We start from the raw sequence: 26,425 nt of genomic DNA, 5'->3' as shown, positions 1-26,425 counted from the left end.
CGTATTCAAGATATAATTATAGAGATTTCAAATTTAACTCAAACATCTACCCACCCATCCAATAATGATGTCTTAAATAATTTGCAGAAAGAGTTAGACCACGTTTATCAAGAAAAAGCCAAAGGTGCTTTAGTAAGATCTAGAACAAAATGGATGGAAGAAGGTGAAAGAAACAGTAAATATTTTTTTTAGTCTCGAGAAAAGGAATGCAGAAATGTGCCTAATTAGAAAGTTAAAAATAAATGATATTGTTACTGAAGACCTAGGCATGATTTCCAAATTTATTTCTGAATATTATACTGATATATATTCATTAGGAGAAGATCAAGATAATTCAGTTCTTCTTAAAACAATTAGAAGTCCAGAAATGCTATCTTTAGAAAGTAAAATTGAATGTTCCGAAAACCTTTCTCTAACTAAAATTGAGTTATGTATAAAAACACTAAAAAACAACAAATCCCCTGGAAATGATGGCCTTTCTTCAGAATTCTATAAAGCTTTTATAAACGATATATCTAAATTCCTGTTAGCAGTATATGAGGAGGCCATCAACAAGGGTTCCTTACCTACATCACACAGACAAAGCATCATCACATTGATCCCTAAACCTGGAAAGGATCAACTATTATTAGAAAATTGGCGACCTATATCATTATTAAATAATCATTATAAAATAATGGCAGCAGATTTTGCCAAACGTATTAAAAATGCTTTAAATGAGATAATTGATGAAACTCAATGTGGATTCATGAAAGGACGCCATATTTCTTCTAATATTCGTTTAGTTATTGATTTAGTACAATATAGCAATTTATTAAATGGTGACCCTTTAATACTTTTTTTAGATTTTAGAAAAGCTTTCGATACAGTAAGCCATAAGTTTATATTTGATTCCTTAAAACTCTTTGGTTTTGGGGGATATTTCATAAAAAGTGTAAAAACGATGTACTATGGTAGTAATAGCTCTATTAAACTTACTAACGGAACATCTCCTAGATTTGAAATAAACAGAGGCATCCGACAAGGCTGCCCAATTTCTGCATTCCTTTTTTTAGTTGTAGCTCAAGTGTTAAGTAATATGATAACCAACACCCCTTTACAGGTGAAAAAGTATCACAATATATTGTTTTCTGAAAAACATATACATGCCAAACAAAATATACATGCCAAACAAAATATATAATTTTCTGAAAACATATACACTGCAAACAGAATTGATATTGATCATAGAACAGTATGTTAAAAGCAGTGAAGCATACTACGAAAAGCCAGCGGTTTCAAAATAAAAGCCGCGGTTAGAATATGCCTTTTGCTGCAATGAAATGATGACTTGTCACAAATGATGTTTTAAATAAAACATCATTGCAGATAGAACAATCCTGACAAAACATTTATAATAATGAATGACTGTTTAAAATACATAGATTATGTTTTTAAATAAAACAGTGTTTAAAACACTATACCCAAGAATGAATGATTAAAACAGTAATGCAGATTTTAGTTACAGCAGGTATAAAAATAATTTGTGATATGATTTAAAACTTATATGGTTTAAAACAGCTTAATAAATGTTGCAGATTTTTATACATCATACTTTATCATAAATGAATATAGTAGATACACATATCTGTATCAGCAGATAAAATTACCAATAACATGTTTAAAACACTAATGAATTATACTTGTGATATGGTTTAAAAACAGCATAGCGTAATAAATATTGTAGATTTTAAAATCATATTACTGTAACACCATAGCATAAATTATAGAGAAAAAATACTCACTGTTTTGCATTTTTGATGACCCAGAGAGAGAGAGCTGAGATGAGCTGAGATTATCAAAAGTGTGTCCAAACTATGATGATTATGCCCAGAGGATGAATGCCAGCTGTTTTATTGGCCATAACAAATATTGGAGAAAAACGCTGTTGTGACCGCTAGGTGGCGCCATTGCATTATATATTTTGGTAGCTTATCTGTAACCCGACTGTGACCGATGAGGTACATCAAAGCCTCATGGGACTGTATTTCATGCTAGACTCCCTATGGATGAGATAGTCGGTTCAACAGATTATAAATGAACAATAAATGATTAGCAAAACACACTAGCCTTTGTTTTTGAGAGACATTATGGCCTTGTTTATTTTAACTAAACGTACGCTCCCCTGCTGGCTCAGATCAGCCGGAGCTGAGAGAGAGAGAGAGAGAACCACTATGTGATTTTATATTTAACACATTTTTGTGAACCCATTCTTAAACTTGTTTAACTCCCTAAACATTTTGGTGTGTGGTTTTAGTAAGATCTTTATAAACATTTCATTTATATTCTTTTAAAAGAACTTAATGGCTTTTCAACATTTGTGTGTGAGATAAACTTCCACAGTTTATCCTTATCAGTTTCACAGTAGGCTACAGCCCAGATACGCTCAGGAATAGGAGGATCGTGTGATAGCCTACCAAGTTCAAAAACACTAACTGTCATGTTCAAAAGGCTTCAAACAATTAAATCTAGCTGTCATATAGCCATGACGTAATTATTTAATCACAGTGTCTTCAAAAACACACACTAACTGTCATGTTCAAAAGGCTTCAAACGGCTTCAAACAATTAAAACTAGCTGTCATAGCCATGACGTAATTATTATATCACTTTCTGTCATGTTCAAAAGACTTCAAAAGACATCAAAAGGCTTCAAAAGCCGAAACTAGCTGTCAATAACCACATGATCAAGGGCTAGGAGGGTCAATAGGTCAATACTAGCTGTCAAAACTAACTGTCAAAAACATGATCAAGGGCTAACCGGGTCAAAGGTTAACCCTTTGATCTCCTTTGATCTTCTTTGTTCTCTGATGATCCCTTTGATCCGATGCCAAAAGGGGCGGGCATCTGTCACCGGAAGGGGCGGGGCACCTGTCAATCAATCATTTTTGACAGGTGGTCCCTGGTACTTACTACTGACATCTTACTCAAAATCCTACTCACAAATTGCCCCTTGTAAACCTAGACATAAAATATTTATTTGTATAATAATATGCAATAATTAATCATTTTTTATGTCTCTTGTGCTCTCTCTATTTGATCTAAAATACAGTAAAAACCATAATATTGTGAAATATTTTTTTATATTTTAATATGTTCATGTGACATTGAAGACTGAAGTAATGATGCTAACATTTCTTTTACTGTACTTTTGATCAAATGATTCCAGCCTTTGTGACCATACATAAAAACAAAATCTTCATGATTCCAAACTTTTGACTGTATATGGGAGTGAGAGCGTAATTAAAAGAACAAACTTAAAAACGTTCTAGTATTAGATACTAACTGTACATAATGTCTTAACAGAACTATGCCACCTTCAACCTGCTATGGCTCAAGATGGCATTAATGATGTTCGACTCCGCCAGTCGGAGATCACTAAAATTAATGTTAACTTAAGTGTGTGAATTCGCAAGTACGATGTCAGGCACTGAAATTTGCTCTGGCCCCCTTCCTGTTCGCAGGAGGGATGAGATACTTAGTAGATTGTCCTCACTCAATGGATGGCTGTCTAAGTGGTGTCCGCAAAATAATATAGAATTCATAGACAATTGGAAAAGTTTTTGGGGCAGACCTGACCTGTTGAAAAGAGATGGTATTCATCCCTCCTGGGATGGTGCTACTCTATTCTCTAGTAATATGGCACATAGTCTTAGAGCTCAAACATGACCTGGGGTTCAGGTCAGGAAAGAGACAGACTGGCTATAACCGACCATCTGCTAGCTGTCTCACGTCACTAAGGTCAGATAAATCCCATCACATAGAGCCTCTTTCACCTAGATATCATCATATAGAGACATATCTGTTCCCCGAATTAGGACATACAAAAAACTTCCAAACCCATCTAAGGGTAAAAATGTAATTGATGTTCAACAAATAAAAAACAGATATAATACAAATGAGCAAATGATAAAGCTTGGCCTGCTGAATATTAGATCCCTTACTTCAAAAGCACTTATTGTTAATGATATGATTACAGACTATAATCTAGATGTGTTTTGTTTGACAGAAACCTGGCTAAAATCAAACGATTACATTACTTTAAATGAGTCCACCCCGCAAGATTACTGTTATAAACATGAACCTCGTCTGAAAGGCAAAGGGGGAGGTGTTGCTGTAATTTATAGTCATATTTTCAGAAGTACTAAGAAGTCTAGTTTCAAATATAATTCTTTTGAAGTGTTGGTGCTTAATATAGCAATATATAGTGTCAATGATAAATCACCTTTGAGATTTGTGCTGACTACTGTATACAGGCCACCAGGGTACCATACAGACTTTATCAAAGAATTTGCTGACTTTCTATCAGAGTTAGTACTGGCTGCAGATAAAGTCCTAATTGTTGGTGATTTTAATATACATGTGGATAACGAAAAAGATGCATTGGGATTGGCATTTAAAGACATTCTTAACTCTATTGGAGTTAGATAACACGTGTCTACTCATTGTCGTAATCATACTCTAGATCTAATATCACACGGAATCAATGTTGATGCTGTTGAAATTCTGCAGCAAAGCGAAGACATCTCAGATCATTATCTAGTCTTGTGTAAACTTCATTCAGCCAAGGCTGCAAAGCCGACTCGGTGTTACATATATGTTAGAATATGTTATCACTTCTGCCACTAAAGATTGCTTTATTAATAATCTTCCTGATCAGTTTCATCATCTCAGCATCCCAGATAGTTTAGAACTCGATATTGCGACAGAAACTTTTAACTCTCTCTTTTCCAGCACTTTAGACACAGTTGCTCCGATGTGCTGAACTCTTTCCCCGCACTGTAAAAAATCCAACTTGCAAAATGTTAACTCAGTTTAAAATTTTAAGTTGAGTGGGCAAATTTTTTACTGCAATGTTGACTTTACTTATGAAAACTATTTAACTGCAAGTGTACTACTATTTTGTCCAATGAACACAAACAATTAAGTTGAGAAAACTTAATATTTTGATTTCATAGTTCGAACGTTTAACTTCCCGTCATCGCGCATGCGCAGTCTGTCTCGCTGTACGTTACTCTCGGGGTTTCCTCCTTCAACCACGCTATCGAAGGGACTGGATTTCATCTGATTGAGGTACGTTTTCTTTAAGCTTTATACATGAAAATAGGCTATAAATTGCACACATATGTTGATAAAATATAGTATTATGTTAAAAGATATATTTTGTGGTGACGATAAGTTTCTATTGTTAGAGATTATCCACGTAGCGTGCTAACGTCAAGTTACCCAGACTAACGTTAGAGTGAGGAAACATGCTTGAATGAGAAAAGAAGGACAAGGACGTGCATGGTGTTTAAAATATGTTAAAAATGTTAAGCTCAGTAAGTCGTGAATAAAGACTTAAATGCGGTGCTTGCGTTGATTGAGAGACAGAATGCTGCTTCTCTCGGACTCGGACAGAATCTGAGTGCGAATTCAGCTATCTTTCGTGGCGTATTGCGATTTAATAGTGACATACACATACAATTATGTCAATAACAAAAAAACAAAATAAAAAAAGTATTCAAGTAAACACGGTCAGCAATGTCTTAAATGAACATAACCAATTTGGTGAAACCTAGATGTTTCAGTATTAGATTCATGAGCTCTTAAAGTGACCGCAGTCCGTTCAATTTAATTTCAAGTTTATTTGTCACGTATACAAATTTCAGTTACAGTTTGTACATGCTTAGGTTGAGGCTCAGTCAGTGCAATATAATTAAATACAATACAATTTAGAGGAAAATTTTTATAATATTGGCCTATATATGCAAAACGAATGTGTTATGTTAAAAATATGTATGTTAACTTTGCATATTAAATAATAGAATGGGTAGTATGTGTGCAGTATGTTTTAAAGTGAATAAGATACAAATATTGTGTATCCTTAAACAAATATTAGGCTACAAAAGACAAAATAGCTCACTGCTCTTATAATAACTTTTGTATCTTTAATATCTGTCATATTTAATAAATACAGTGAAAACTATGCATTGATTCTTTTTCACATTTGATTATTCAATTTCTTTATTATTTTTACTACATGTTAAATTAACTTACTGTAACTGATTTTTGTTGTTGTTGTTTTGTTTAATAAAATTATGTATCTTTGTTCTGTTGTATTTGTCCTTTTTAGACTAAAGAACATCAGTACAGTGACAAGATCCTTGGATGTGCTAAAACAGTGGCCTTTATTTTTGAAAAGATCAGGTGAGTTGAACTGAATTTACTTGTGTTGGTCTACACTTAATTCTTACTGTTTCAACAATGTTTTTTTTGTTTTTTAGGGTCTCTGCTCTCTGCTGAGTATTACAGGATCACACAAACTGATCCGAAGAGCACCTTTTTCTCTTGGTTAAATGAATACACATCTAGTCGTACAAAGCAAGTGGTGGAGCGTATGGAGATGAGATGAAGATCCTCCTAGACCAACTTGATCATCAAGTAATTATTTGATCATATCTCTCTGGTTAAAGGCTAAATGGTGCCATCTCTTTTTCAAGGTAATTAGTAAGTAAGTAAGTAAGTAAGTAATCTTTATTTATATAGCACCTTTCACAGACAAGGGCCACAAAGTGCTTCACAACACAGTTTAAATCAGAAAAAAAATAAAAAAATATAATAATAATTCCCATGCTTCTCTTTGTATATAACTTGTTCCATATTTGTTTTTCTGTCTTTCAGACACAGAAACTCCAATGTGCTTCCTCAAAGAAAGTCTACAACTCTTAAAGGTCTGCCTTTGTTTATGAGGGAAAAGTCTGGAAACATTCTGAAGACTTGCCTGGTAAGAAGATCATCAGCATATACACTCACACCTGATATATTTCACCTATTTACCAGATGCTGTTAAGAGATAGGTTTTGTGTGATATACAAAACTTATCATCAACAGACAAAGTCATGGTAAAAAATACTTTATTAATTAATCGTAGTTGAAACTTTCTCAGTGATCAGTTTGACTTCACCTGATAGCACAAATTCAACAAGTTGTTATTTTATCAAAGCAAAGACAGTCGAAAATGACTGTTTCACAACACTGTCTGGAGACATTCCCTCTGATATCTAACCTGTTAAAACAATACAGTGCACAATCATAAGGTTAAACATGACCGTGTTTCAAGTGAAGTTACATGAGCAGACCTTTAGGGACACTCTGGTCTAACATAATTCAATAAAATAAAATAAAAATGACCCTAATTTTATGCTGATTTATTTTCTACTGCAGGACACAGAGCCAGAAGACATTCACAAGGGGAGAAGATGAGGATCTTAACTATCGTTGAAGATGATGTTGCCACTCAAACCCAAATATAAGGTGCCTCTCTGTAGTACTATAAGAGCAGATTGGGCCAGATAATGTGCAAGACCTTTGCCACAGTTGTTACTCTCCTCTTTGGCTTGATTTATGGCCCCAATGGACTATCCTAAAGTATTAAAATACACCAGTAGTAACTGGTGGTTAAGAAAAAAATTGTTTAGTTTGTTTAGAAAAAAAAACGTTTATTTATCTTGACCTAAAGTGCTCCGCAAGGCTGATTTATTTTGCATAGTCCTTCAAAAGATTGTCCAAGTAGCTGCAATCCATATGGATAATTGTAAGGTTGAGCATTTATTTATTCCAGTTTGTACTCTAATTTTGTGCATTTATTTTTTATTTTTATTAATCTTGAAGAGTGGAATAGAACTTCATCACCTTAAAATATGTGTACCTAATGCAAATAGAAAATGTGTTGTTTTGCAGAATATTTGTCAATAAATAAGTTCTGTAATGATAGCAATGTCTTTTGTATTGTGTTGTATTTACAGTGTGGTTTACTCCCTGCATTTGGATTCTTAATGTGAAGGCTATACAAGTATCTGGGTGAGATATTTGAAAAAGTTGAATTAACTTAAAAAAGTAAAAAAGTTTAATCAACTTAAAAAAGTAAAAAATTGAATCAACTTAAAAAAGTAAAAAATTGAATCAACTAAAAAAAGTAAAAAATTGAATCAACTTAAAAAAGTAAAGCAACCAGCTGCAAAGCTTTTTTGAGTTTACTCAACTTCAGGACCTCAGTAGTTGTGCTAACTCATTTCTTTGAGTTGGACTGGTAGTTGGATGAACTTCGACCACTGAAGTTGAGTAAACTCAAAAATGCTTTGCAGCTGGTTGCTTTACTTTTTTAAGTTTACTCAACTTTTTATTTTTTACAGTGCGCCAAACACGGAATTTTCCGGGTTTTATGAAAAAGCGCTTCCCCGCCAAACACGGAATTTTCCGGGTATCCGTGTTTTAGGTGGTATACGGTAAGGAAGACCCGCGCGCATGCTCTGAAAGAGTACGGAACTTTTTGATCAAAGAAACAGACTGCGATCGGCTCAAACATGAATGGAGTAGCGAGAATGTAACGTTAGGTCAAAATATCTGAAATGAAGAGGTTTACGGCTGATCAAGTACTGGAGGTGTTGATGGACTCGGAGTCCGATCACTCCTTATTTGATCATTCTGAATCTGATCGGGACGAAGTAGTTAGTGAGAGAGATGTTCATGTCACAGAAATATCTTTATGCACAATGTTGGATAATATATATATATAAACACTATAATGTTTGTGTGTGAGTGTGCATGTAGGCTATTTGTGTGGCTGTGTGCATAAATATGAGCGTGTAATGCCCAAATTGTTTCTCTCTTTGTGCACATTTACCACACTGTAATATGTATTTACAGGTGGAACTATAGATATAGAATATCGTGCAAAAATTGATGATTATGGCTTACATCTTATGTAAACCCCAAATTCTAAATTAGAATATTGTGAAAAGGTTTTCATAAGCTGTAAGCCATAATCATCAAAGTTATAACAAATAAAGGCTTGAAATATCTCACTTTGCATGTAATGAGTCTACATAATATATTAGTTTCACCTTTTAAGTTGAATTACTGAAATAAATAAACTTTTGCACGATATTCACATTTTTCGAGTTTCACCTGTGTGTATATATATATATATAATGTATAGGCCTATGTGTGTGTGTGTGTGTGTGTGTGTATCTATGTCTTTTTTATTGAAAGTAATTCCAATTATTCATATAATTATTTACAGGTAGAACACAGCGAGGGGGAAATGTTTCCACATCCTGGGAAATGTTACTCAGTGTACCACTCAAAAGCAAATTACAGTGCCTAAATTTTATATATTTTAGATTTATTTATAATTGTAATTTATTTTGGAAGGTTTTATATATGATGGAAAAGACATCTGAATGTATTCTGCTTGAAAATGCACTTGTTTGATAAAAATGCCTTTTTCTCAGCTTTTTGTCCAGAATATGTAAACCCCAAATTCTAAATTAGAATATTGTGAAAAGGTTTTCATAAGCTGTAAGCCATAATCATCAAAGTTATAACAAATAAAGGCTTGAAATATCTCACTTTGCATGTAATGAGTCTACATAATATATTAGTTTCACCTTTTAAGTTGAATTACTGAAATAAATAAACTTTTGCACGATATTCACATTTTTCGAGTTTCACCTGTGTGTATATATATATATATATATATATAATGTATGTGTGTGTGTGTGTGTGTGTATCTATGTCTTTTTTATTGAAAGTAATTCCAATTATTCATATAATTATTTACAGGTAGAACACAGCGAGGGGGAAATGTTTCCACATCCTGGGAAATGTTACTCAGTGTACCACTCAAAAGCAAATTACAGTGCCTAAATTTTATATATTTTAGATTTATTTATAATTGTAATTTATTTTGGAAGGTTTTATATATGATGGAATGTACATCTGAAAGGTTTTATATATGATGGAATGGACATCTGAATGTATTCTGCTTGAAAATGCACTTGTTTGATAAAAATGCCTTTTTCTCAGCTTTTTGTCCAGAATGTTGTGTTTTTGACAAAACCTATCTATGTTCAAGTGGCAATAAAAAAAGAAAAAATGAAGATAAAATAATCTTTTTTTTTTGTTTAAAAGCAGACGCTCAGATCTTTATTTTGATATGTAGCATGTTCATATATTCATAGAACAAAATATTCTGTGGGCCATTAAAATTTAGCGAAAATCGTAAAAAACCCTGGCGGTGGCTGGCAACTTTTCAAAAAAATGCTGGCAGGGAAAGAGTTAAAGAAGATTAAAGAAAATAGTCCAACGCCGTGGTACAACGAGCACACTCGGGCCCTTAAGAGAGCAGCCAGAAAAATGGAACGAAACTGGAAGAAAATAAAACTAGAGGTATTTAGCATTTCATGGAAAGAGAGCTCGATTGCATACAGAGAGGCCTTAAAGGGATAGTTCACTTTGAAATTAAATTTTGGTATGTTTTAGCTTACCTCAAGGGCATCCAAGACGTAGGTGTCTTTTTTTCCGCAGTAGTTTCAATTTTGATATTTTTAGGTCAAACCGTTCTTGTCTGTCAGTCATATAATGCAGGTCGATGGTCACTTGTCTCAAACAGCATGCACAGAGTCCAAATTAAAACAATTCCCCGTCGTCCAAATTAAACAATTCCCCATCGTAAGTACACATTGATGGCCTAAGACACGAAACGAGCGGTTTGTGTGAGAAAACGAACAGTTTTTATATCGTTTTTACCTCTTGAACTCAGCCACGTCCAAGTGATCTGAGAGCGCGGGCGGGTATAGAAACCGTAGCCAAGGCGACATCTATTGTATATATCTATACCCGCCCGCGCTCTCAGATCACTTGGACGTGGCTGAGTTCAAGAGGTAAAAACGATATAAAAACTGTTCGTTTTCTCACACAAACCGCTCGTTTCGTGTCTTAGGCCATCAATGTGTACTTACGATGGGTTTGACCTAAAAATATCAAAATTGAAACTACTGCGGAAAAAAAGACACCTACATCTTGGATGCCCTTGAGGTAAGCTAAAACATACCAAAATTTTATTTCAAAGTGAACTATCCCTTTAAAAGCTGCTAGATCTGCTTATTTTTCAACCCTACTAGAAGAAAATAAACGAAACCCTAGGTATTTATTTGAAACAGTGGCTAAACTAACGAAAAATAAAGCTTCAAGCGCAGAAGTTTCCAAGCAGCACAGCAGTAATGACTTTATGAACTTCTTCACTTATAAGATTGATAATATCAGGGAGAAAATTATAACCATGCAACTAGGGGTGGGCGATATGGCAAAAATATCATATCACGATTTTTTTCAGGAAAATCACGATTAACGATTTTATCACGATTCTTTTTATGTTGGTTTATGTTACTATTTTGTGACTTAGCATTACAGCCAATCTAATGTCCATATTTTAAAAACAAAGCCTTAGGTAAAAAAAAAAAAAAAAAAAAAAGGCAGACAGGGGCGAAGATAAATATATTTGTCATTATTTTCTTTGTTATTAAATATTAAGATCAAAGATACACATTCCACATACACAACTTAATATACAAATTAAACAGGCTAAACAGTGCTTTACGTTTTCAGCTACAGTAGGTGTATTTAACAGTAGCATTGAAGAAAGTAATTAAATGAACAAATATGAAAATAAAACAAAACAGACTTCACTGTATAAATTATACATTGATACTTATTAAATCTACTATTAAAGTTATCAGTCAAGAGCAGTGAGTGATTTTCTCTTTGCATTTTGTTGTTTTATTCAAATTATCATAAATTCAAATTATCATAATTTACTCTCTCAAGTTGTTTTAAACTCGAATAAGTTTCTTTCTTCTGTTGAAAATAAAAGTTATTTGGAAGAATGTGGGTAACCAAACAGTTGATATACCCCAGTGACTACCATAGTATATTTTTCTCCTATGGAAGTCAATGGGGACCAGCTATACTGTTTTTTCAAAATATTAATATTAGAAAAATATTAGAAACTATTAGAAGGAAATTAAAACAGGTTTGGAACAACATTAGAGTGCGTAAATTTTGAGATCATTTTTATTTTTGGGTGAACTATCCCTTTAAGGACAAGCGGCAGCGTGTCTACTATTGCTACTGTCTCTTTAAGAGCTGCACGCGACGTGTCTAATATACACGCATTTGACAAGCAGATTTTCTCTCAATTTTCTCAAGTTTGCTTTCACTTTAGACATAACCGACTTTGTTTATGTAAACCTTGTGTGTTATTTGACAGTATTAGCACAATAAGACTCGAAAGATAACTTAGTCCAGTATCCAGGCGCTGGTAGACAGGCTTTTAGTGCATGTGAGCTTCACATGTACGCGCTGAGAAACGCACAAGTTAGAACAGCGCATCAGCAGGCGAATTACATGTTTAACCGACAAGGCATTAAAGCACATGCAAATTGTGAACTTTTGTGAACTGCAGTGTCCCGTTCCGCTACGTTAACATTTTATGTGAATATACGTCGCGTTGTTCAGTATGTTGGAACAGAGGCGCCAGAACAGATATAATGCACGATTCTACGATATTTCTTCAAAAGCAGATCGTGGAGACATTTTAATCGTCCACGATCAAAAATCGTCATATCGCACACCCCTACATGCAACTGTCTACTACAGTATCGCATCAGGCAGTGCATTGTAGTCTCCCTAAGGAAAAATTCTATTCATTCATTGCTATAAATGATATCTATGAAAAGTTTCAGTCTGGATTCAGACCGTATCATAGCACTGAAACTGCGCTCGTTAAAATCACAAATGATTTACTTTTAGCTTCTGACCAAGGCTGTATCTCAATACTAGTTTTACTTGATCTTAGTGCTGCGTTCGATACTATAGATCACACATTACTCTTAGATCGACTACAAAATTATACTGGTGTTCAAGGACAAGCATTAAGCTGGTTCAAATCATACCTATCTGACCGCTACCGTTTTGTCTATTTAAATGGAGAAAAATCGATCATAACTCCAGTAAACTATGGAGTGCCGCAGGGATCTGTGTTAGGCCCTCTGTTATTCTCAATATATATGATGCCACTCGGAAATATTATAAGGAAACATGGAATTAGTTTCCATTGTTATGCTGATGACACTCAAATATATATTTCATCACCAAATTGACAGAGTGTGTTAAAGATATAAAAGATTGGATGACGCGTAATTTTCTTTTATTAAATCCAGACAAGACAGAGGTAATACTTATCGGTTCAAAAAACCGCCCACAAAACCTCGCACAATACAACTTTAACATCATAGGATGTCCTGTTACTTTATCCTCTACAGTAAAAGACCTGGGTGTTATACTCGATTGCAACCTGTCTTTTGAAAATCATATTTCATATGTTACAAAAACAGCCTTTTTCCACCTTAGAAACATTGCTAAGCTACGTAATATGCTATCAGTTTCTGATGCAGAAAAGTTAGTTCATGCATTCATGACCTCGGGACTGGATTACTGTAATGCTTTATTAGCTGGTTGTCCTGCATCCTCAATAAACAAGCTACAGTTAGTCCAAAATGCCGCCGCTAGAGTTCTTACGAGATCAAGAAAATATGATCATATAACACCGATTTTATCATCACTGCATTGGTTACCTATAAAGTTCTGTATTAATTACAAGGTATTGCTACTGACTTATAAAGCCCTAAACGGCTTAGCTCCAGTCTATTTAACGGATCTTCTATCGCCCTATAATCCATTGCGCTCTTTAAGATCACTAAATTCAAGGCTTTTGGTCATACCTAGGATATCCAGAACCACCAAAGGAGGGAGAGCATTTTCACATTTGGCTCCAAAACTCTGGAATAGTCTTCCTGATACTGTTCGTTGCTCAGACTCGCTCTCCCAGTTTAAAACTAGATTAAAGTCGCATCTCTTCAGCCAGGCATTCATATAATCCTACAGTTCAAACTACAATCCGGCCTCTAGCTCATAAATGCCAGAGGAGAACTGGCCCCCGACTGAGCCTGGGTTCTCCCAAGTTTTTTTTTTCTCCATTAGGTCACCTGATGGAGTTTTAGGACACCATTAGGTGACTTGATGGAGTTTTTCGGTTCCTTGCCACTGTTGCCTTTGGCTTGCTCAGTTGGGGATATTTTGGGGATATTTAATTTAATTTGATCAATCAATAAATTCCTCTTGAAACAAACTTTGTTATTTTTATTTTTATTTAATACTGTGAAGCTGCTTTGATACAATCTGTATTGTGAAAAGTGCTATACAAATAAACTTGACTTGACTTGACTATAGAAGAGGAAGAATTCGTTAAACTCGTTAAATCATCTAAATCGACAACATGTATGTTAGACCCTATACCGACTAAGCTACTGAAAGAGATGCTTCCAGAGGTCATAGATCCTCTTCTTAATATCATTAATTCATCTTTGTCATTAGGATATGTACCAAAAACTTTTAAGCTTGCTATGATTAAACCGCTTGTTAAAAAAACGCAACTTGATCGTACAGAATTAGTCAATTACAGGCCGATCTCGAATCTACCTTTTCTGTCAAAGATACTAGAAAAGGCGGTATCCTCACAACTATGTTCCTTTTTAGAAAGAAATGATATCTGCGAGGATTTCCAGTCAGGATTTAGACCGTACCATAGGTATACAATAATCTAGCCTTGATGTCATGAACGCATGGACTAATTGTTCCGCATTTGTCAATGAGAGCATATGACGTATTTTAGTTCTCTTTCAAAAGCTACAATCGATGCTGCGCTGCTCAGCGCATTGGGAACGTCTTTAAACGTGACCAGCTGTGAATATAGTGTGCAAACATGTCAATAGAATTGACCCGGAGATAATACAGACCCGCAACGCAAGGCTATAAATAGATGAGCCACAGGTGCATCGTCAGGTCTTTTTTCTTCAGATCACTCTGTGCATGTGTGCATAGAAAACTCTCTCTCTCACTCTTATCTGACTATAGATCTTTGTTAGGAGTTAGTTTATTACTATTGACAGTGTACAGACAATTCTTATTTCTTATTGCTTCTTCGGCTCACGCGGAGGACGATGATTTGTCTCTTGGGTCTGTGGACTTTGAGCGGCCTGCCTCTGAGCATTCCTCTCGTTAAAATAAATCTGTCGAGGAATTGCTCGAGGTGGTCACTCGTGCGGTGGCCAGGTTGCAGCTTGACTGGCCACGCGATCAAGAGACCCCCAAACAATCTAAGCTAGGGGATAGGTTTCTGTCCGGTGGCAGGGGGGAGGGACCACAACATCAGTCTCTCCCCTTCTTCGAGGACCTCCATGACGAGCTGTCTAAATCATGGAGTAAACCGTATACTTCCCCTGTCTTTTTGCCCTCGACGTCGACTTTTTCGACTATCATGGGTGCGAAGTCACGGGGGTATGCGGAGATGCCACAGGTAGAATAGACGCTCACGAGCTATCTCTCGCCTGCTACAGCATCTTCCATCAAGAGACCTACCCTCCCCACGAAGCCATGTAAAATAACATCAGTGCTCGTGGGAAAAGCTTATCAAGCTGCAGGTCAGACTGGTGCTGCGCTGCACACTATGGCAGTGTTACAGGTGTACCAGGCTGACCTACTGAAGGACTTGAGTGCGGGCAGCACTATAGGCAAGGCAAGGCAAGTTTATTTATATAGCACATTTCATACACAATGGCAATTCAAAGTGCTTTACATAGAAGAAATTAAAATAATAAAAAGAAATAAGAATAATTAAAACAGTTTAGAAAATTTCTAAATTTCACATTCTTTCTCAGACGAAAACTTTAATATCGTCATTTAAATACTGTTCTACTTTCAAACCCACATTAATACACGTCACTTTCACATTATCACTTTCTTTTACACCTTCTGAGTGGGCATTTACAGTTAAGGGCTAAATGCCCTGCTGACATAGGAGAAATTAAAATAATTAAAAGAAATAAGAATAATTAAAACAGTTTAGAAAAATAAAATAAAATACAGTACAGTACAAACAGTCGGACGAACAGCGGCACAGTGCTCATTCAGTAAATGCATAGCTAAACAGAAGTGTTTTGAGTCTGGATTTGAATGTGACCACTGTAGGAGCACATCTGATCTCTTCTGGAAGCTGGTTCAAGCTGTGGCTGGCATAATAGCTAAAAGCGGACTCGCCATGTTTAGAGTGAACCCTTGGTATTTCTAGCTGATATGATCCTAATGATCTGAGTGATCTGTTGGGTTTATATTCAGTGAGCATATCTGCAATGTATTGAGGTCCTAGGCCATTGAATGATTTATATACCAGTAATAATACTTTAAAATCAATCCTAAATCTAACTGGGAGCCAGTGTAAAGACCTGAGGACTGGTGTGATATGTTCATATTTTCTGGTTCTGCTCAGAATCCTAGCGGCAGCGTTCTGTATGAGCTGCAACTGTCTTATGGTCTTTTTGGGAAGGCCAGTGAGGAGTCCATTACAATAATCCACCCTGCTGGTGATGAAAGCATGCACAAGTTTCTCTAAGTCTTGTCTGGAAACAAAGCATCTAATTCTTGCAATATTTTTCAGATGATAGTATGCTGATTTAGTTATTGCTTTGACATGACTACTGAAACTAAGGTCTGACTCTAGTGTCACACCAAGATTCCTGACTTGATGTTTAGTTGTTTGACCCCTAGAGTTAAGGTATGCGTTCACCTTGAGAACTTCATCTTTGTTTCCAAACGCAATAACTTCAGTTTTGTCTTTGTTTAATTGAAGAAAGTTTTGACACATCCAACTGTTGACTTCGTCAATGCATCGGCACAAGGAGTCAATGGGGCTGTAATCATTAGGCGATAGGGCTAAGTACAGCTGTGTGTCGTCTGCATAGCTGTGGTAAGCAATTTGGTTCTTTCTCATTATTTGGCTCATTGGGAGCATATACAGGTTGAACAGGAGTGGCGCAAGAATTGAGCCTTGAGGGACTCCGCATGTCATGGATGTCCACTCAGACTTATGGTCTCCTATACTAACATAATAACCTCTCCCATCTAAGTATGACCTGAACCATTTTAGGACTATCCCAGAAAGCCCCACCCAGTTTTCCAGCCTGTCAAGAAGTATGTTGTGATCGACAGTGTCAAATGCAGCACTGAGGTTGAGTAGTACCAGCACTGATAATTTTCCTGAATCAGTATTTAAGCGAATATCGTTTATTATCTTTACGAGCGCTGTCTCTGTGCTGTGGTGCGGTCGGAAACCAGATTGAAAATTGTCAAAGTATCCATTCGAGCTTAAGAATTTGTTCAGCTGATTGAAGACAACTTTTTCAATGATCTTGCCTATGAAAGGAAGATTTGAGATCGGTCTATAGTTGCTTAATATGGTCTTATCCAGGTTGCTCTTTTTGAGGAGGGGCTTGACAACTGCAGTTTTCAGGGAGTTTGGAAAACTCCCAGAGAGAAGTGAGGCATTTACCACTTCTAGAAGATCTGCTTCTAAACTGTTTAGCACACTTTTGAAAAAAGATGTGGGAAGTGTGTCAAGGGCGCATGTTGATGTTTTAAGGTGTTGTACGGTTTCTTCCAAAATTTTGCTATCAATTTCTTTGAAGTCAGACATAGTAACTACTTTCTCAGGTGGTCTGATCTGTCTGACCCCAGCGCAACTCAAGGATGTGCTGATCACCTTTCTGATATTATTGATTTTCTCAGAGAAGAAAGAAGCAAACTCAGTGCACTTAATGTTTGAGAGCATTTCACTGGGAATCTGGCTTGGGGGGTTTGTCAGTCTCTCTACAGTAGCAAAAAGAGTGCGTGTGTTGTTTAAATTGCTGTTTATAATATTTGAGAAGAAAGTCTGTCTAGCTTTGCCTAGTTCCATATTGAAAGCATGCAGGCTGTCTTTGTAGATATTATAATGGACTACAAGTTTTGTCTTCCGCCACATGCGCTCTGCTTTTCTGCATTGTCTTTTCATAATTTGCACTGCTGTTGAGTTTCTCCAAGGTGCTTTTTGTCTGCCACTCTTCTTCCTGACTTTAACAGGAGCAATATCATCAATTATATTTTTTAACTTTTGAGTTAAAAGAATCAAGGAGAAAATCAACAGAGTCAGCAGATATGCTTGGTGTTAAGGATATAGCCTTCATAAATAGTACACTAGTGTTCTCATTTAAGCATCTCTTCTTGACAGACACAGATCTAGCTTCAGTGGCAGGAGAGATCAATATATCAAAGAAAATACAGAAATGATCAGACAGTGCTACATCCTTAAAGGGACATTGTGTAGGAATTTCTCCCATCTAGTGGTGAAATTGTATTTTGCATTCAAACGAATAATGCTCTCCAGCGCCTCACTTTTTCAAATGCGCGTTGCATCTACGGTAGCCGTTATGTACCTAAAAGCTATGACAGGATATCTTATAATAGCACTTCGAGTTTTTCTTCGGGTGAACATGTTTGTTATTTAAAACAAACTGAAACTTGAAACAACGAAAAAAAGAATGTTACAGTATGAACTACTGACTGTCAAAAACATTAACTATGGTAATTAGTAGTAATGCCTTCTTTACTCGTTATATTTTTTGAAGTATGTGCATTGTTAGATATCATCATCATCAGAGCCTTCTCTAACGTTACTTTACTCAATAGCTGCTATTCATCAAAGAGCCTGTTTAACTTTTAACTATAAATGTTCGACTGTCTATATAATAAAGTACACAACCAAGCAATGAAAAAAAAGCTTGTAATTAAGACTGTAACATTGACTTACCTGTCGAGAAGAAAGCAGGCAACTTCAGGGTCTCTTTTGAACGCTTTCTCCTGCATTAGCTATCCTGACAGTAACCCTTGTTTTTGTAATCTCCGGTCACGTTTCCTTTTACGATCTATTTTGGACTTTTTCGACGACGAGGACTCCTTATCCTGTGACTCATGTATGTATGAATGAACGGTGTATAAATAACCGTGCAGTGCAGCCTTTTAAACTTGCCGCGGCAGTGACAAGCGCCTCTCACTGCTCTGCTCCTCCGCTTCTGCTGGCTTCAGTCACGTGACGCTGGCTCTGAACGAAACGCGTTGTGGAAACGCGTTGGCCTAGTACTTTTTGTCCCTCTCTGCTATTATAGTTTTTCAAGATGGCGGAACTACATGGAAGCCTCCGTGGACTTACCCGTCCCATGTATATAAAGATAATAAATTCTTCGTTTACGAGGATTAGTCTGAACATTGGCATAGGTATTTGTACACCATTGAGGGCATATTTATGAATAAAAATATAGATTTTAGATAATAAAATACCTAAAAAGCTACACATTGTCCCTTTAATAACAATCGATGAAATGTTTAGACCGTTACTGATAAGTAAATCTAGAGTGTGTCCCTGATTGTGTGTGGGTCCATGTACATGCTGAGTCAGATCAAAAGTTTTTAAAACAGTTTTGATTTCTTTTGCCATATTGTTTTCTGCATTATCTATGTGAATGTTAAAATCTCCAATAATGGCAAAACAGTCAAACTCTGAGGTAATTGTTGATAACAGTTCTGTAAAGTCCTCAGCAAAGGCTGGAGAATATTTTGGAGGCCTGTTAATAATGATAAGTAAAATGCGAGGAGCACCTTTTAACACAGTACCCAGATATTCGAAAGACGGGTAATTCCCAAATGATATTTGCTTACATTGATAGATATCTTTAAAAAGAGCAGCTAGACCCCCACCTCTCTTAACAGCTCTGCAGACACTCATAAAAGTAAAGTTAGGAGGGGATGTTTCATTGAGGATTGTTGCACTGCAGCTGTCTTCTAGCCAGGTTTCATTTAGAAACATAAAGTCCAGGTTGTTTGTGGTTATTAAGTCGTTGACTAGAAGTGATTTATTTTTAAGTGAGCGAATGTTTAAAAGTGCTAACTTAACAGTCTTACTTTTTGTCCCCACAGCAATCTTAGTTTGACATGTAATAGGCACCAGATTAGTAGGGTTTGCTGTACGGCTATTGAAGGCCTTAGACTTTCTATCTTGTAATAGAACAGCAATAGAGAAAGATACAGGCACACTGGGTTCCCGCTTGTTCTGTAAACATTTGAGAAAGTTACTGTTATCATAGCAGGGACCCAAAATATATCACTGAGAGCTGGTATCAGTTGTTTTTGGTTCACCTCGAGCAGATGGAGGAGGGTGTGGGCCCTGGCGTTTTGGCCGAAGAGGCCGAAGAGCTCCCACAGGAGGGGGCGGGCGAGCTCGGCGCGCAGGCTTCGGTGTTTGAGGTGCCTGACGTTTTTTGGTTGGTATCTGGGGGCTTGCAGCAAAAGAGTGGGATAGTCTGGTTCCAGCATGCACCAGTTCTTCCATTTTCTGTGAGAAGCACAGAAGTGGGGTTGCTGGAGAGAGGGAAAAAGTATCTGGTGAAAGGGGCTGTTGCTCAGGTGTTATCGGAGGCTGTGATATGCTGTCCTGGCTTCCCTGGCTGTTTTCCAGGAAGTCGTCCTTGGGTGCTGAATCTTGGAGCAGTTCTAATATGTCTGTCTGTGGTGAGCTCTGTGGGCAGGGCTCAGCTGAGATTGTGTCCGTGAGCAGAGGTTGTTGTGGCTCAGTGGTGTTATCATTGTCCTTGTGTGATATGTCAACCGCATGTCCATTTTGCTGCTGAAGTGAAGTCCCGTGTTCATTCATACTGTTTCCAGGTATGTGTGTGTCGTTCAGATTGACACACACTGCAGAAGGATGATTGAGGGAGAAGTCGATATTGTCCTTTAACACTCTTGAACCAAGTTTGTTTGGGTGATGGCCATCCCGATGAAATAGTTGTCTCTGACTCCAGAAAAGATTGAAGTTGTCAATGAAGTTTACTCCTTTTATATTGCAGGTTTTTTGCAGCCATGTATTAATCCCAAGCAGCCGTGAAAACCTGTTTGTTCCTCTTGCTGGGAGTGGTCCACTGATGAATGTTTGAACTTTCAGTCTTTTAAGTGTTTCAAAAAGTTCATTGAAATCCTTCTTAAGGAGTTCTGACTGCTCTTTATGAATATCATTCTTCCCCACATGAATGATGAGTCGATTTGCAGTCTTATGTTTCATCAGAATGTTTTGAAGTTCCCTGTTTATATCAGAAGTTGTAGCTTGTGGAAGGCAGCATGTAGTTGTATCCCTGCTGCTAATGTTTCTGATTATGGAGTCCCCCACTATCAGAGTCCTGGGCTCGGCTGTGCTTTGAGCTGAGTGCCGCTGTCTGCTCGACCTTGAGCGCCAGTTAGCATCAGTGTTAGCTACTGGCTGATACAGTCTGTGTTCGATGACATTCATCACGTTTGGGGATTGCTCATTTACATTCATTAGTGCTTCAAATCTGTTCTCAAGATGTATAGGTGTTGGTAGGAGACCAGTGTTTGCAATCCTTGTCAGAGCTGTATCTGGGGTAGAGGATGCTACTGCGGCAATATGTGGGGCTCGTGACAATCTGATGTCTCGAGTGCCTTTGGGTCTCGCTCCCTGTTTGTGCCATCGATTTGTAAGTCGATCGGCTTGTTTCTCTACCTGTCGAGGAGCACTAGTTTCATGGGACTCACCGGCTATATGCTGAGGGTGTCCATGACGAAGCTCTGTTGTGTGTTCCGTCTGGTTTGGTGGTCCCGTAAATAACTTTGTTTCAAGAACTGCAATCCTTTGTAAAAGTCTGTGGCAGTTAGTGCAGCAAGTAGATTCCAGAAGAGGCATTTTCTCTCTTATCCTTGTAGGCAGTTGTGTTTTCCTTTCCCCGGAATGTAAGCTGGTCGGGTAGAAGAATTCTGCGTTTTTGTGGTAATCCAAACTTTGTCGTTTGAGCACTGTGCTGATTTGCTGAAGTTAAAATTAGGTGATAAAAGGAGCTAAAATATAAAAATATAGAATATAAAATATAAAAGCGATAGAGCAAAGCGCGGAGCAGTAAGCAAGAGCGTCCGAACGGTAGCTGAGCTGAGCAGGAAGTCCCATAGATGAGGAGTCTCATATAGATGAGGAGTCTTTCTCGGAGCTGCGGAGAGCCACAGATCTGTCTCTCCGTGCGACCAAGCAAACGGCCCGTGCCATCGGCCGTTCGATGTCTGCTTTGGTCAGCACGGAGAGGCACCTGTGGCTGAATCTGACAGGAATAAAAGATAAAGACCGGGTGTTCCTGTTAGATTCCCCAGTTTCACCCTCTGGCCTGTTTGGCGACTTTGTCAACACAGTCAAGTAGATTCCAGATTCCGTGGGTATTAAGCACAGTACAGATAGGATACAGAATCCAATTTATTCGTCGTCCTCCACGTTTCAACGGCGTGGTCTCCACTTCCGTGAGACCGGAGCTGATGCATGTACTGTCACAAGAGCTAGAAACTCTTCTGAGCAAAGAGGCCATAGAACATGTTCCTCTTCCAGAGAGAGAGTCAGGCTATTACAGTAGATACTTCCTGGTTCCCAAGAAGGATGGGGGGTTGCGTCCAATCTTAGATCTTCGAGACTTAAACCGTACAGTCAAAGCGCTCAAGTTCAAGACGGTCGTGTCGCAAATTCAACATGCATTAACATGCCTAAGACTTTTGCACAGTACTGTATATACAGTGGGGAGAACAAGTATTTGATACACTGCCGATTTTGCAGGTTTTCCCACTTACAAAGCATGTAGAAGTCTGACATTTTTATCATAGGTACTCTTCAACTGTGAGTGACAGAATCTAAAACAAAAATCCAGAAAATCACATTGTATGATTTTTAAGTAATTAATTAGCATTTTATTGCATGACGTAAGTATTTGATACATCAGACAAGCAGAACTTAATATTTGGAACAGAAACCTTTGTTTGCAATTACAGAGATCATACGTTTCCTGTAGTTCTTGACCAGGTTTGCACACACTGCAGCAGGGATTTTGGCCCACTCCTCCTTACAGACCTTCTCCAGATCCTTCAGGTTTCAGGGCTGTCGCTGGGCAATACAGACTTTCAGCTCCCTCCAAAGATTTTCTATTGGGCTCAGGTCTGGAGACTGGCTAGGCCACTCCAGGACCTTGAGATGTTTCTTACGGAGCCACTCCTTAGTTGCCCTTTGCTGTGTGTTTCGGGTCGTTGTCATGCTGGAAGACCCAGCCAAAAGGAGGTTGTTGGCCAAGATCTTACTGTCAACTTGGCCAAGTGTGTTACTAATGGTTTTCTTTGAGACTGTGGTCCCAGCTCTCTTCAGGTCATTGACCAGGTCCTGCTGTGTAGTTCTGGGCTGATCCCTCACCTTCCTCATGATCATTGATGCCCCACGAGGTGAGATCTTGCATGGTGCCCCAGACCGAGGGATATTGACCGTCATCTTGAACTTCTTCCATTTTCTAATAATTGTGCCAACAGTTGTTGCCTTCTCACCAAGATGCTTGCCTATTGTCCTGTAGCCCATCCCAGCCTTGTGCAGGTCTACAAATTTATCCCTGATGTCCTTACACAGCTCTCTGGTCTTGGCCATTGTGGAGAGGTTGGAGTCTTTTTGATTGAGTGTGTGGACAGGTGTCTTTTATACAGGTAACAAGTTCAAACAGGTGCAGTTAATACAGGTAATGAGTGGAGAACAGGAGGGCTTCTTAAAGAAAAACTAACAGGTCTGTGAGAGCCGGAATTCTTACTGGTTGGTAGGTGATCAAATACTTATGTCATGCAATAAAATGCAAATTAATTATTTAAAAATCATACAATGTGATGTTCTGGATTTTTGTTTTAGATTCCGTCTCTCACAGTTGATTAATTATTTAAAAATCATACAATGTGATGTTCTGGATTTTTGTTTTAGATTCCGTCTCTCACAGTTGAAGTGTACCTATGATAAAAATTACAGACCTCTACATGCTTTGTAAGTAGGAAAACCTGCAAAATCGGCAGTGTATCAAATACTTGTTCTCCCCACTGTATATATATATATATATATATATACACACACAAAAATAAATAAAATAAACACAAAGATTTGTTACCAAACAACCACATTCCCAGCATTAGGATCTTTTGGAAGGTAATGTTATTTTAGTCCAGTGAGTGACCCTGTGCTCTTCTCTCTTCTTCATCCCACTAACTCCAGTGAGCTAAGTTGATCTTTTTCTGCAGAGGCGGTCGTTCACTACCTTATTACATCATAAAGAGGCACATTCCAGGATGAGTCGTTCGCTGGGCCTGGTCACAATAAAAGCTGATTTTGGACTAACAAGGACGTTTTCAATTCTGAAACTTTCAGGATATTCTCAATTCAAAACTTTATTGTCATATGCACAGGAAACTGTCGTCACACAGTACAATGAAATTCTTATTCTGCGCATCCTCCTAGCAACATTAAACATCAATTATCAATTAAATTAAAATTAAATTAAACACCCTATAGTAAAAATAGCAAGTGACAAAAACATCAAAAAGACAACATCATATAGTGCAAATATATGCCATGTAAACATGCAGAATCAGTGCAAAGTATGCAGAGGTAAGTTGACAGTAATTGTTCGCTTTTATGTCCCTGTATGTATGTATGTGTGTGTGTGTGTGTGTGTGTGTGTGGTAAGGATGTGGTGGATCATTCGTTGCACCTCCCAGGATTCGAGGGCAATTTCAGTATTAGGGGAGGGGCAGTGGGTAAGTACCATTCACAAGCCTGATGGCCTGTGGGTAAAAACTGTCTTTCAGTCTTGTCGTCCTCGCTTTCACACTTCTGTAGCGTCTTCCAGATGGAAGAAGTGTGAATAGGTTATGCTGTGGGTGACTACTGTCCTTAATGATGTTGTATGCCCTCCTGTTGACCCTGATCTGGTAGATCTTCTCCGGCGTTGTTAAAGCTGTTCCAGTGATGGTTTCGGCTGCTCTCACCACCTGTTGCAGAGCCTTACGGTCCCATGCTGTACAACTGCCGAACCAGACTGTGATAGAGCTTGTGAGGATGCTCTCTATTGTACATTTGTAGAAGCTGTTGAGGATTTTGCCTGGCATGCCAAATTTCCTTAGCCTTCTCAGGAAATACAGCCGCTGTCGTGATTTCCTCACCAGATGTGTGATGTTAAGAGTCCAGGAGAGATCCTCAGATATGTGAACACCGAGAAATTTAAATGTGCTCACTTTCTCCACCACAGTCCCTCCGATATGCAGTGATGGATGCTGCTTCCTCTTCCTCCGTGGATCAACAATCATCTAATTTGTTTTACTGACATTTAAAGAGAGATTGTTGTCCTCACACCACTTCACAAGGCCAGCCACCTCCCTTCTGTATGCTGACTCATCACCCCCAGATATCAGTCCAATGACTGTGGTGTCGTCAGCAAATTTGATAATACTGGTGTTAATCTGTGAGGTCACACAGTCATGGGTATATAGTGTGTAGAGCATGGGACTCAAAACACAACCCTGTGGAGTTCCTGTGTTTACAGTTATAATCCTGGATGTGTGGTTACCCAATCTAACAGACTGTGGTCTGCTTGTTAGAAAATTCAGAACCCAGTTACATAGGGTTGGTGGCACACCGAGGATGAAGAGCTTTTTGATGAGCTTGGATGGTATCACTGTATTAAACGCTGAACTGAAATCAATGAACAGCAGTCGAACAAAGCTGTCCCTGCTCTCTAGGTGCGTGAGGGCTGTGTGTATTGTTGCATTGACGGCGTCCTCTATAGACCTATTCGGTCTGTAAGCAAACTGGGAGGAGTCCAGAGTATCCGGAACAATGGTCTTGATGTAGTTCATGACAATTCTCTCAAAACATTTCATAACTATCGGAGTCAATGCAATGGGCCGGTAGTCATTGAGACAGGTTACTTTACCCTTTTTTGGCACCGGTATGATAGTAGTTGTCTTAAGGCAGGTGGGAATTAAGGTTTGTGAAAGCGAGAGGTTGAATATGTCCGCAAAGACATCTGCTAGCATCCATGCACAGGTTTTAAGTGCTCGTCCAGGGATGTTGTCCGGGCCAGCTGCCTTTCGGGGGTTTATTTTCCTCAGAGTCTTTATCACATCTGCAGATGTGATTGTAAATGGTGGGTTCAGAGTACTTCCTCTGACCAACTCTCTCTCCAGTGGTTCTGTGTTTAGGGCCTCAAAGCGGGCATAGAATTCATTAAACTCGTCTGATGTAATGTGAATGTCAGTGATCTTTACCCCGCTTCTGCCTTTGTAGCCAGTAATACTTTCCAATCCCTGCCACATGCGTTGGGTATCCGCGGTGGTATAGTGACCCTCTAATTTCAATCTATATTGTCTTTTGGCATCCTTTATGGCTCTTCGTAGGTCATACCTCGCTTTCTTGTAGTCACTGGCATTACCTGAGACAAATGCCTTGGGGTGGGCAACTCCGGTCCTGGAGGGCCACTGTCCTACAGAGTTTAGCTTCAACCCTAATCAAACACACCTGAACAAGCTAATCAAGCTCCTCAGGATTACTAGAAAATTACAGGCAGGTGATTTTTTTCAGGGTTGGAGCTAAACTCTGTAGGACAGTGGCCATCCAGGACCGAAGTTGCCCACCCCTGCGCTTAGAGCGTGCATGCAGCATGGATCGAACCTCACAGTATATACCTTCTAATAATATGATGACCTCTAATATGTCAAAACCTCAAGGAAAATTAGATTTCTCA

General features: G+C 38.0%; 1 protein-coding gene and 1 long non-coding RNA gene across 3 annotated transcripts in view; one reads left to right on the top strand and one right to left on the bottom strand.

Moving 5' to 3' along the window:
* Positions 1 to 26,425, top strand: part of LOC309481704 (uncharacterized protein) — a 64,854-nt gene that overhangs the window by 13,638 nt on the left and 24,791 nt on the right. The window contains exon 5 of one of the 2 annotated variants that reach the window (XM_082146733.1): positions 9,103 to 9,312. The exons of the other annotated variant lie outside the window; for it this stretch is intronic. The gene's annotated coding sequence lies outside the window, so the exon portion shown is untranslated. Of the gene's footprint in view, positions 1 to 9,102; positions 9,313 to 26,425 lie in introns of those variants that run through there. 2 annotated transcript variants of the gene reach the window in all.
* The window catches only part of LOC309481722, a 430,539-nt gene continuing 417,132 nt past the window's right edge, over positions 13,019 to 26,425 (bottom strand). Inside the window, exon 3 of the long non-coding RNA XR_014200090.1 lies at positions 13,019 to 13,191. This is a non-coding gene — a long non-coding RNA (uncharacterized lncRNA). The remainder of the gene's footprint in view (positions 13,192 to 26,425) is intronic.

This window comes from Leuciscus leuciscus (genome assembly GCF_965113295.1).
Source record: "Leuciscus leuciscus genome assembly, chromosome: 19".
NCBI classification, from domain to species: Eukaryota; Metazoa; Chordata; class Actinopteri; order Cypriniformes; family Leuciscidae; genus Leuciscus; species Leuciscus leuciscus.
The sequence above is the reverse complement of the archived record's forward strand: the minus strand, read 5'-3'. Positions and strand labels throughout refer to the sequence as shown.